Source organism: Zootermopsis nevadensis, unplaced genomic scaffold, assembly GCF_977971745.1.
Source record: "Zootermopsis nevadensis isolate Lab colony 2312 unplaced genomic scaffold, Znev_1.0 Znev_ptg000008l, whole genome shotgun sequence".
Taxonomy (NCBI): domain Eukaryota; kingdom Metazoa; phylum Arthropoda; class Insecta; order Blattodea; family Termopsidae; genus Zootermopsis; species Zootermopsis nevadensis.
Window position 1 is genome coordinate 13918683 of NW_028259140.1, and position 12587 is coordinate 13931269.

The window sequence follows — 12587 nt, forward strand, 5'->3', positions numbered from 1 at the left end:
GACAGAAACGTTGGCAAAACCAACATAGAATTCGTGAAAAATATCGAGGGTGCTCTTTGTTCCACTGTTGCTTGCAGGAATCATGTACGTCATGTTACTGGCCTGTTACCATAGAGAATAGGGAAATCAAAACAGTAGGCAGTCGACGAGAGGTCGATATCTCTTGTGATATTGGTCCTTGCTTAGAATTTGGTTCGCTTTAACAAGACAACATGGCGGTAGATGGCATTGCACGAGCTGCCTATCCACCAGCTTCCCCTGATTGCCCTTTGTTGAGAGAACAAGTAGATCACGTCGAAACAAACGGAGGGTCCGCATGTCGATGGGTGTCCTATCGCGGCTACTGCCCACCGTACAGCGAAAAGAGAGTATTCGGAGAATACTAGAGGCACTGACTCAAGAAAACATGTTAGGCGGCTGGACACATCAACCGAACGCCGATCAAGCGAGGTATTTATCAAGACAGATGGCAAACTAACGAAATTAATACCAGTGGAATCACAGACGGGTCCACTGTCCATGCATATCTCAGACATGGACAACATCCCACAAGACATTGGAACTGAAGAGTTTATGAAATATCAAAATCAAAGTGGAGCCCTAGAGGACTGGGAACTGCGCGCAGTTCTACCACGTGTCGGACAGCTGCCAGGCACCACCTGCCCGCGGCTACTGGTCCGGGAGCCACTGCTCATGGCAGTGCTCGGCCAGATTTGAGCCGGATTTAGCTCCAGCGTACGGCTTTGCAAAATTGGTGACCACAGCCGATAAACATTCCCTTCTATTGTCATTTCTTCGGAGCCAAGTGCACATGCCTTCTGCTCAACCCCCAAATCAAGACCAAGGCCCACCCAACCTGCTAACAGTACCTGCTCCACCCGCGGCCCAAACTTGAGTTAGTTACCTCCACACTCCGAGACAAATTCCAAGACATCACATCTCACTATTATAGCAGAACTCCATTCCTCTCTTCGGAAGAAGATAGGCGGGAACTCTGCACACTCAACTCAACAGTCTCTACCTAAAAAGACAAAGGCTAGGCCCACCACACCCACAGCCAAACACAAGGAACTAGATCTCCTCAACCGCCAGAACAAAAGAGGACCGCAGCCATTAAACACTACCAACACTTCGCAGCCTGACTATATCCCTCCTCCACAGACCAACACCCAAAATAGACAGAATCCGCTCCCACATCACCGATTACACCGACCGCCAAACCTGAGACTTTGTCAACACAGTCAGGTCATTTAATTGGTCCTTCTCTTGTATCCCGACTCCCAACCGAAAGCCTGCGGTGTCTTATCCTAGATGTTGACACTGCTTCAAGCTCTGAAGACGATCCCGGACTGGGCACGCGTAGGTGAAGGGTGACATCTCGGGTGGTAAAATCGAGTAAAGACAGGACAGTGAACTCTGCAAGTGGTTTGTTACTGACAAGTCTTCTACAACGGCAGGCTTACTTGGGATTCAAGGATCGGACCTGGTGTGAGTGTCGCGACGTCCGTCGTGTAGGCGTTCATCTTGAAGGTTCGACTGGCTGAACTGAGCACGGTCAGATCAATTAGGTTGGTTATATATGCACATCGGCTAATGGTCCTGCCCTTCTCAAATGTTCCATGGTTTTACAAATGCAAATACAAGGTTCATCAGCATTCTTGGTATTCCTTCTCTGTCGACCCAGCAAGTACTGCTTGTTGAACACAGCGAACCTCGGACCGTTTGGAGTCCGGTTCGTGTCCACTATGACCAGTCTAATTACGTTGCCAGACACAACATGTACATACCGTGAGTCCCCAATGTTACAAACATCTGCTCCTTGACTCAACAACTAATTAATGGCATCCAGAACTATGCCCATATCACAATAGCAAATGTTTAAGCCGTTTCCTTAACGACAGTCACATGTAACATTGCATCTAGTGTTTCCTGAAATAAATTTTCAAGTGGAAATCTTGCTAATAATAACATACATGTATGGTAATAAAAACGTACAGAAATCACAAATGTGATAGCTGAAATCTCGTGTCACGTAGCATGGAATCAGAGCCAGTTATATGCTTTGGATTGCGTATTTGTTAATGCAACCATCGTAACTCAGCAATACTGTCTGCATGTACTGTTAACGTTGCACAATTGTTGTGCCTCCGATATGATATCGTATTTGACACTGATCTATATCCAACCAACCAACCAACCAAAAAACAAAAACAAAAAAACAAAACAAACAAACAAACAAACAAACAAACAAGTGCACAGTCCTGCGCAAGACATCATCCCTTGCTACATTACACCATTCCTACGTACGAGAGACATCACTGGGAATGGTATACAGGGAGTGCCTTGTAGCTAATGGCGATTAAGTCGTGGCGGAAAGCTACGGATGGGAAGTTATCCTTTGCGAAAAGGATTTTGGTTGGATGGCACTCTGGAATTTGAACCAAGTAGTGGGATATAATTCTGTCTGGCCGGGTCACCCCACCACGGTAACTGAGTAGACCGCACAGCCAGCAACTCGATGCCGAGTGTCAGGAGGCAGGAAGGGGGCCAACGGCTTCGGGCGGATGAGCCCCTCAGTGGAGGAAATGCCACTAAAATCCATCATGTAGTGTCTGCTGCCCATGTTAGGGGCGGCCTAACAGAAACCTTGAGGAAAGCAACGGGAAACTACCTCAAGATTTTCTTTCCCAAGAAAACCCATCATGGTTTTGCCCGCAGTCAAATGTGGAACGTGTCTAATGATGGGTCACCAACTTTCAACATTGAAAGCCGGACTGATGATGATGATGATGAGTGGGATATAAACATGTACACAAACAAAACTGTTTACACTTTGAAGGACACTAATGCCAAGCGCGTTTCGACCTCAAGAAGTCATCATCAGGGGATAAAAAACAAGTTACTTCATATAATTAGCATTAGAAACTAGAAGTTTCCTCTTCAGATTTAGAAAATGGAACATGAATCTAGCCTGTTTGGCGTCAATAATCCTAAAACCTTGCCTGATGGCCTCTGCGACTTGGGGGGGGGGGGGGGCCTCCTCCATGTTTGGGAAGGGCGGACCTTGACACTTTTGAATTGTACCCTAGCGTTTGCATTAAAATTGTGGAAAAGCGCGAAAACCCTCAGTCACGGTAGCCTGTGAAAGACTCCATGCCTGTCGATACCTGCGCATATCTGACAAAACCTCACGTAATGTCCAAACTTGACAATACCTGACCAGCCCACTGCAACCTAAGCTTGCCCAGGCGAGTCAAAACCTGCTGAAACTTGAGTAAATATGACCAGACATATCCAAACATGATTAAACCTGCATTAAAATGAACCTAGCCGGCTCGACCTTACCCGATTTTACCCTGACAATGTACACAAACCAAACTAACACCAACATAAAGTAACAAAATTAACTTAGTTTATATCGTAATTTTCTTCATTTTGACAACTTACTACAGTTAATATGTTTGTAATTTCGAAAAGTGTAAAGGTATTCAGAGTTTAGAAACTTCCAAAATGTTCACATTTTTAAGATTTTGTTTTTCAGACACAATGGTTTTCGTTGTCACCTGGCATATTCCTTCATCCCTACAAGTGAAGCATAAAGCACAGGGATCTTTAGTAGAAACTAAAACAAGATCTGCAACAGTTTTGTTAACTCAACATGACTGAACAGAATCTCTATCACGCAACCTAAACGTTGTGAATTTTTTTAAAAAAAAAAAACAACAGACAATGGAAAAAGTCCTGACAACAAATAATTTTAAGACCAAACTATGTGTTCAAGATTTGTAAAATTGTAAAACTATAAAAGCTTTAGCACATCTTTGTAATGCCTCTATGGAATGTGGTATTTTTCCAGATAGGTTTAAAATTGCAAAAGGACAACCACTCTATAAAAAGGGGATGAGAATGATATAGAAACTTGTAGACCAATATCCGTTGTGTTCTTTCCAAAAATTTTACAAAACCTTATGTGCAATTGCTTAATCTCCTTTTTATCAAGATGCAATATATGAACGGAAGCTCAAAATGTATTTAGGAAAAGAAGGTCAACTGAGACAGCAATATACTCCATCCTCAACAGCATACAGGCTTCCATTGGAATAAAAGTAGATCAAATGGGACTTTTTGTGATTTAACGAAAGCCTTTGATGTCATAACCCATAAAATTTTATTAGCCAAATTATATGTATATGGAATTAGAGGCACTGCATACTCGTGGTTTGAATCTTATTTAGCACACCAGAAATAACTTGTTTAAATAAAGTATAATGGAAGTAACTATGCAAATCAAGGATAACATGTTTCAGCGTTAACAGAAATGAATCACGGTGTCCCCCAGGGATCAATTCTTGGGCCGACAATATTTTTATTATACACAAACGACCTGCCAATAAATATCAAAGAATCAAAGATAATTTTATTTGCAGATGACACAAAATATTTTAGTAACAGCAGAGAATGGCCAGATTCTTCAACACAAAATAAACAGGGTTATGAACAATTTGCATTCATGGTTTTACGCAATCTTAAAATAAATACTGACAGGACAATAGCAATGTCATTTTGTACTAGGCAAAATCCAGTGAAACCTCAAGTCAAATTTGACAATAGAGATATATCCTATAATTCAGAAATAAAATTCCTAGGATTGCATCTCAGTGAAAATATCAAATGGGAAGTATATGTAAAGTTTTTAAGTTCCAAACTTAGTAAATTGTTAATGATCAAATCCTTCAGAAATGTAATGTCCACACGTCATACAGAGTACAGTAGGGCCCCGCTTTTCGGCGCTCCGCTAATACGGCGCTCAACAGCTGAGTCAGAGAAGTGCGTCCGGCACCATTTTCTCGTCGCTGATTCAGTCTGTTTACAACTTTTGTGTTCTCCGCGTCTATCTGTATTTCTGGCAATTTTTCAAAGTTATTACAAACTGTATATTTATATAATATTTTTGTGTTACTACATTGTAATTACAATGGCGTCTAAGGGTAGTAGCGATAAAAAGAGGAGTCGTAAGCCTCTTACTTTAAATGCCAAGTTAGAGATGATTAAACTTCGTGAACAAGGCATGTCTATGACCGAGATAGGACGTAAGCTAGGCCTAGCTCGCCAAACTGTTAGTGCCATCGTGAACGCTAAGGAGAAAGTGTTAGATGAAATTAAACGTGCCACACCAATGAACTCTAAAATCATAAGAAAAAGAGATAACCTTATTGCCGACATGGAAAAACTTTTAGTTGTGTGGATTGAAGATCAAACGAGCCACAATGTGTGTACTACTGATATTCATTTAACTTTCATATCGTTTTCTTAGGCCTAGCGCTATTGTGCACTTATTATATGATAGTGTAAACATCTTATTAGGCTTTGATATGCATTTGCAAGTGAGAAAAGGCAAAGATCCGCTTTTCGGCGATTTTCGCTTTACGGCGGGGGTCTGGTCCCTAACCTGCCGTATAAGCGGTGCCCTACTGTACTTATTTTGCATATATCCATGCTCATCTGAGGTATAGCTTATTTTTCTGGGGTGGTGACAAAAAAAATTTAAAGTGCCTTTAAATTACAAAAGTGGATTATATGAATTATCAGTGGTGTGGGGAGATATGCATCATGTAGGCAACTGTTTAGGCATATAAATAAACTCCCATCAGCACGCAAACTGAAATCTACAACCACAACACACACCAAAAGTTGGACCTCCATGTCCAGTTCTGTAGAACAAATGTTCTCAAGAAAGGTGCAGTAAATATAGGAATATAACTATACAATAAATTATCAATTCAAATTAGGAACGTAGAGAAAATTAGGACTTTCAAAAATTAGCTGACGTCCTACCTATTACAACGCACATTTCAATCAGTAGATGGATACATATCATACAGCAGGTGAATCCTATGAATTCTATTTGTATTGTATGGTAATACTGATATAACTTGTGAGCTACATATTTGAAAGATGTCTCATATGTCAATGTTTTGACCAAGTCGGATGCATAAATTGAATTGAATCTACCTATGCCGCCATATTCAATTCGGAAGTTACACCTCCTGAGACTGAGAGCATGCGACCCTGAGCAAAAAAAATATCCACCATTCACCCAACTAAACATCCAACCACGAGCAGCTTACGGTTACAGCAGTGACCATGTCCAAGTTGGTCAAATAACACATTGGAGTAATGGGCATTCCGTTCATTAATGTTGTTATGGGTTTTGCTACTTTAATATACATGAAATTTTTCAAAAATGTCAACCACTGTACCTTTCGAGGCTATTCTTAACACGTCAATCATATCTTCCATGAGGCCGTATTCATGTCCGTGATCGAGGATGTGTTGGGCATATTTTTATTTTGTTAAGTTGAATCTAACGTCGTGGACATGTTCTTTAAATCTGGGTAAAATTATTTTTCAATTTCTTGTAGGAAGGTTTCAGAAGAAAAAGAAAAACTAGAATTAGGGGTGCCCATCGGTGTACCATCATGTTGCTGCCATCAAGTGTTGTTGGCATTAGTGTTCTTCAAAGTTTTAAGATTATTGGTTTTTCACCTTTCAACAACATGACACGGCTGGCAACCTAAGAATTTTTTATACTTAGTTGCAAGGAAAGCACCAGATCATACTGCCACTTACTTGTTACACTCCAGCTGCCACTACGTCTGCAGTCACCATCAAGGGCCCTGGCTGCAACTGTTCCAGTCCTGAAACCAAAATGTACAAAGTCCTGTGAAGACTAGTTGACTGGATTCCTGGCATCACCATCACATTTTCTTCGTATTCCAGACACCAAATTCACCCCAAGCAACTTCTGTGGTAACCACTTTGATCTCTAAAGTATTGTTACACATTTTAGTTAATGTGCATGTTTACAGCACCTTTTCAGAAATACAATGATGTTAAAACTGAGCTCCACAAAATGTTACTAGGAAGTGGGAAGTCACTGTGTGTTAATTGAAAGCAACACATTATCTTGGAATAACTTACCTCTCACAAACAGTATGCACTGCAATATGTCCTAATGCTGATGCAATGCACATAAAGATCAGCCAGTGACATGAGGTTTCTTAAGAGCACACGTCAAGTTTATGGTTGAATTTGGGTTGTGATATTATGTGGGCCTGCAAAGTCTTGCTGCACTGCTCTTCAGACAAGCACAAACAAAGTTGACACACAATTTGCCAATCAGCAGACTGAAGCATCAAGCAAGCTTCAGTATTGAGCTCCTAGAAAGACAAAAAGCATGTATTCACATCCAAAATATCCAGTTCCCTGTAGGAATACATAACCAAACAAAACCAGTACAGATTCTTGGGCAATGAGCTTCCAGACTTTTTATAAAAATAAAGCTTGTTACAAACATATATCCAACTCAGGCCTCTCGTTATGAAGATGGTAATATGCGTTCAAACCATGAACCGACAAGTAGTGGCTTTTTGTCATTACGTGCTATTCGAGCGGTTATTTACTTCTCGGAACGATATGTGTAACTTATAACTGTAGAATACGCACAATATTAATGCATAAACGTAGTCACATACATTAGTATACAATACTAACTGCAATCTTCACGCGGCGGCTCGGTGACGTAGTACCGACTATGGCAGTCGGAACATTAACGGGATATTTCAGTTTCCAGGTCGAGCATATTACAAATATTAGAATGAAGGTACACCAGAAATAAATCCTACCTACTAAATAGAAGTTAATCATCAATGTAGTCAATTTCTAGCAGTGTTCTATCATTGCCCCCCCCCCCCCCCCAACTTATGCTAACAACTCAACACAACCTCAATTCACAAAAGACAAATATCAACGTACGTTGCAGCGTCTTAAAGGATAATCAAATGACAATATGTGAAACCACAACGTACACCTCTGGTTCCTTACTGCAATAAATATTCTGATTTAATACCTGGGTCCAAGAAGTAACGCCAAGCCACGCCACGCGTAATCACATAACAACAACAGCAACGGCCCCACCCTGTCGCACGCCAAAGACTGAACAGTAGAAGCTAGATTGAGCGTTTTTGGCGGCAAGCTTTTGAATTTGAACCTCGGAGGGAGTCACAAGGAGCGATATTTTCTGAAAACCAAAAATGATTACATAACTTGCTGCAAGACTTGGTGAAAGTGTAAAAAATTTGAATAACAAAATATGAATGAATAATCCCAGCACAAGTAGAGATACTACCAAACTCCACACAATACTGAGCATACTAGAGGTTTTGATAACATATGATCCATTTGTAGACTGAACATAAGAATATGGAGCCAATCCAAGTATTTTAGATAAAAAATACAAAGGTTCCATGGCTGAAAAAACATCCTGCATTTTAAAAATGTTTAATGTTGAATTCACTTAGTTTTTTTAAATTATTGGTGAATTTATTAATGACATGAAGTGGCAAAGATGTGTTAAAATATCCTGTACAATATGTATCCTACAAACTATATTAAAATTATTTGAAATATTGTAAGTAGGTCAAACTAGCATGGCACTAAGATTGTTATATTTTCACAAATAATTCTTCCAATGGCAGATTTCTCAATGCACTGTTCTAAACGAATAGCATTAATGCATATAGATGAAAGAAATTACATTAAATTCACTTTGAAAAATGTTTCGGTGCTTGCCGCCAGAGTTTCTGTCCCCTCTACCAATGCGCATACATATAAGGCAGAGTAAGAATCCCTTACAAACGGAGAACAAGCCCCATAAAAGTCTGTAGTATTCTTGTGACTATCACAAGGTTTTATCTTCTCAAATTAAAAACACTTCTTTTTTCAACATTTGCACTATTTTTGACCATCTTGTAGTGGGTTATCAATGTGGTGATAAGAAACTAGTCCCACTCTCTTTCCAAATAAATATTAAGTTTTAAAGTTTCAGATATATTTAAAATTCCAACTTACATACTGCTATTTTATATTGCAACTAATATAGTAGAAATGTGTTTAAATTAAATTAAATTAATATTTATGTGTACTTGTAGAAAAATAGTTGAACAATGAACACACATTAAGTTCAAACTTGTATGTAGCAGAAGTAGGAGGTTATAATTTTTCCCACCAATGTGGTGACTCTTGTAACAGTCCCCTCTTATTGACCCTTGGTAGACTTTGAGTTTGGTGTGTCTGATCTAACATATTTGAGTAAAGAATGGGATAAGTATAACATGTAACGAACAAAATTCTAGCTCTTCAAACTACATTTTAAAAAATTAATCACTACAGCAAGTTCACCTGTCACAGTATGGGATTTTAAAGCGAAGTAATCTACTGTTTGTTCTGTGCTTGTTAAACTTAGGTACTGACAACTGAAAGACAACGTCATTCTCTTTGTTTACAGAAGTGTATTCTGTTTTTCAATCAATACTGTCAGTCTGATCCTGCAAAGAATGTAGCAAAAACCCAAAACAATGGCGCACAGTTCAGCAATTAAATTAACAGTCAGAATATTCCCTCTTTCACTTCTATGCACATGCTATGTTAAATAGAACCTGGTACAATTTCTTTAGAATGTTATGACCAGCAACAGCAAAGACATAATTTCATGACATAAATATTAGGAGTAATGAGCCACTTGTATTAATAGATAGAATATTCCCAAAATAGAGATGCCTAACAGTAAAAGCCATGAAGAAACTGCTAATTTTAATGTATTATTAACTCCACAGAACAGTGTAGTGCTTGAAAAGTTCACAGGTAAGAAATTCCCTGGTTTTATGTAACCCTGAGGTTGAACAGAATTTTACAAGAGTCCACCACCGGTCTCCATCCTGAGCAAGATGAATTTCATTGAGTATACATGATGATTATCATTTTAGGGACCATAAATACAAATTAAACAAATCATCAGTAGTATTATCACAGATGGGTCTATTGACTGTATTAATAGATATGTGGATATTCCAGTGCTGAAACAATATTTGTTCTAAATCTGGATGCATCCGTATTTCTTCATTCATGATTATTGTTGGCAATAGCTCATCTTATGTTAACATTTTCTGTATTGGGTACTATACATAATTTTAAAAGTCCTTTCACAAAATGGGTCATATCCTCTAAGAACATTTTATTTATCCGTCATGTATTTTTACATTAAGATAACAGACCTATTTGGCAACAAAAGTAACAAATCAAAATTTCACTCAAGAAAATGAAGTGTAGGTTAAATTCGGGAAATACTATTACATAGTTCAGAATCTTTCATGAGTACACTGACGGAAACTATGGAGCATTCTCCACAGGAGGGGTGTCGCTAACCATCTGGTAGATGTAACAAACAACATGTATGATAGAGCATGTGCATCAGAATGAACACAGGAGATTGTCTTTGTTCAGGAGTTAGAGAAGGGTGCAGTTTGTCCCCTACTTTATTTAACCTATACCTCAACAATGCTGTGAGACATTGGTAATCACAGCCGAATGTTTTAAAAATGCATGAAAATATGGAGAAGGAAAAATTTATGTTTGCGGATGACCAGGTTATTATCTCTGATGATAAAAATAATAAAAGTAATTGCTGAATATAATTTTTCCATTTCCAAAGAAAAAACAAGCCATGGCCTTTTGTGGCAAATGACTTTTGAGGTCTAAGCTATGGTAGACAACCAGCCTTTAGAACAATTTAACTTTCTGGGATGCCAACTTTCATATCACAGAGAAGTGGATATCAGTCATAAGCTGGAGAAGTTTAATTATATATGCGATACAATCAGAAGCACTTTGAAGAACAAAACTAGAATTGGTTTCCAGATTAAATATTACAAGGTTATGGCAGTGGCTGCTGGCCTCTATGGAAGTGAAGATTGGACATTAACAAAGAAAGACTTAAGTAGAATTGAAGCAGCTGAGATGCGATTTCTATAATCAGTTCTCAGCGTAACAAGACACAATTGTTTAAGAAACACTGTGATAAGGAAGAGACTAGCAGTCAATAGTCTCAATGATAACACAGATTCAAAGGAGCTCCATAATTTATAATTTTCACAAAATATTAACTTCCAAAGTAATTAATTCCCTGGTAGCAGAACATGCAGGTTTAACACAGACAATACCAAAGCCCGCCACTGACCATGATCCTGAGCCAGCTCCACCAATTTGCCATCCTCACAGCCCACCTTACTAAGATTCATCTTGATGTTACCCTTCCATCTCCTTCTTGATCTACCCAATGGTCATTTTAAAGAAGGAATCCCTACCAAAATGTTGTATGCACCTCTTGCCTCCCCATGTGTGCTACATGTCCAGCCCAACAGAGCCTCCAAGATTTCACTAACCTTACAATGCTAAGTGGCCTGTACAATTATGAAATATTCTAAATTCCCTACTTATTTCATCCCTCCTAGGTCCAAATATCTTCATGAGCACCTTGCTTTCAAACACTGTGATCTATGTTCTTCCTCAAGGTAAGAGACCATGTTTCACAACCACACAAGACAACCGGAAAAATTATTGTTTTATATATCCTGATATTCTGGATTTTGGATAGTAAACAAGATGATAATAGTTTTTGAATTGAATGAAAACAAGCATTCCCCGAATGTATTCTACTCTTAATTTCATCATGGACATCATTTCTATTTGTTATTGTTGTTCCCAGATACTTAAATTTTTAAACATTTTCAAATGATGCATTACTTGTAACTATGTTCTGCCATTATTGCTGATGTTGATCTCATATCAGACACACATATTTTGATTTGTCTACATTTACTTCTAGGCCTATTTCGTTGCTAGCCTGTAGGAGAGTTTCTGCATTCTTGGTTATGGTACCCACACCTTCCTCCAGCAAATTCACATCAAGAGCATAGGCAAGTACCTGGTGCAGATCATTCAATTTGAGCCCTTCTTGATTCCCTCTGACCTTCCTGATGACATGATCTAGAGCAAAATTAAAATGCACTGGGGATAAACAACTCATTTTAGGCTATTGTGCACTGGGAAGGGAATCGACAAAAAGTTACCTATACGAACTCTACTAGATACCCCATCCACACACATCTTAATTAACCTAACAAGTTTCTTTGGTATTCCAAAGTCAAAATGCCACACAGTATCTCTCCTCTAACTGAGTCATATGCCTTCCTAAAGTCCAAAAATAGTCGGTGAACTGACCCATTATACTCCCACTTTTTCTCTAATATTTGTCGAATGTAAAAGATCTGATCAAGTGTTTATCTATTACGGTGGAATCCACATTGATCGTGTCCGATAGTTTCATTCATAAATGGCGTTAAACGTGACAGAAGAATATTCGATAAAATGTTGACAAAAGAGGGATACCTCGGAAGTTACTGCACTCAGTTTTGTCTCCTGATTTATGGATAGGGACAACAATTGATTCTTTCCACTGTTGTCCACAGAATATTTGGATGATAAAATCTAGGAGGATGAGATGGGTGGAGACAAACACTGCACAAGGTGAGATGAGAAATGAGTATATATTTTTTTCTGGAAAACCTCAAGTTATAAGACTAATGGGAAGACCTATATGTGTAGCTGGGAGGATAATATTAAAATGGATCTTAGGAAAATGGAGCTAGGGGTGTTGAATGGATTCATCTGGCTCAGGACAGACCAATGGT

General features: G+C 38.9%; 1 long non-coding RNA gene across 1 annotated transcript in view; it reads right to left on the reverse strand.

Moving 5' to 3' along the window:
* Positions 1-8011, reverse strand: part of LOC147874471 (uncharacterized) — a 33238-nt gene extending 25227 nt beyond the window's left edge. Inside the window, exons 1-3 of the long non-coding RNA XR_015534174.1 lie at positions 7910-8011; positions 6982-7220; positions 1-6698 (exon numbers count right to left, since the gene is read on the reverse strand). The exon at positions 1-6698 is cut by the window's left edge and continues 25227 nt beyond it. This is a non-coding gene — a long non-coding RNA (uncharacterized LOC147874471). The remainder of the gene's footprint in view (positions 6699-6981; positions 7221-7909) is intronic.
* Between the last annotated feature and the right edge of the window lie 4576 nt (positions 8012-12587).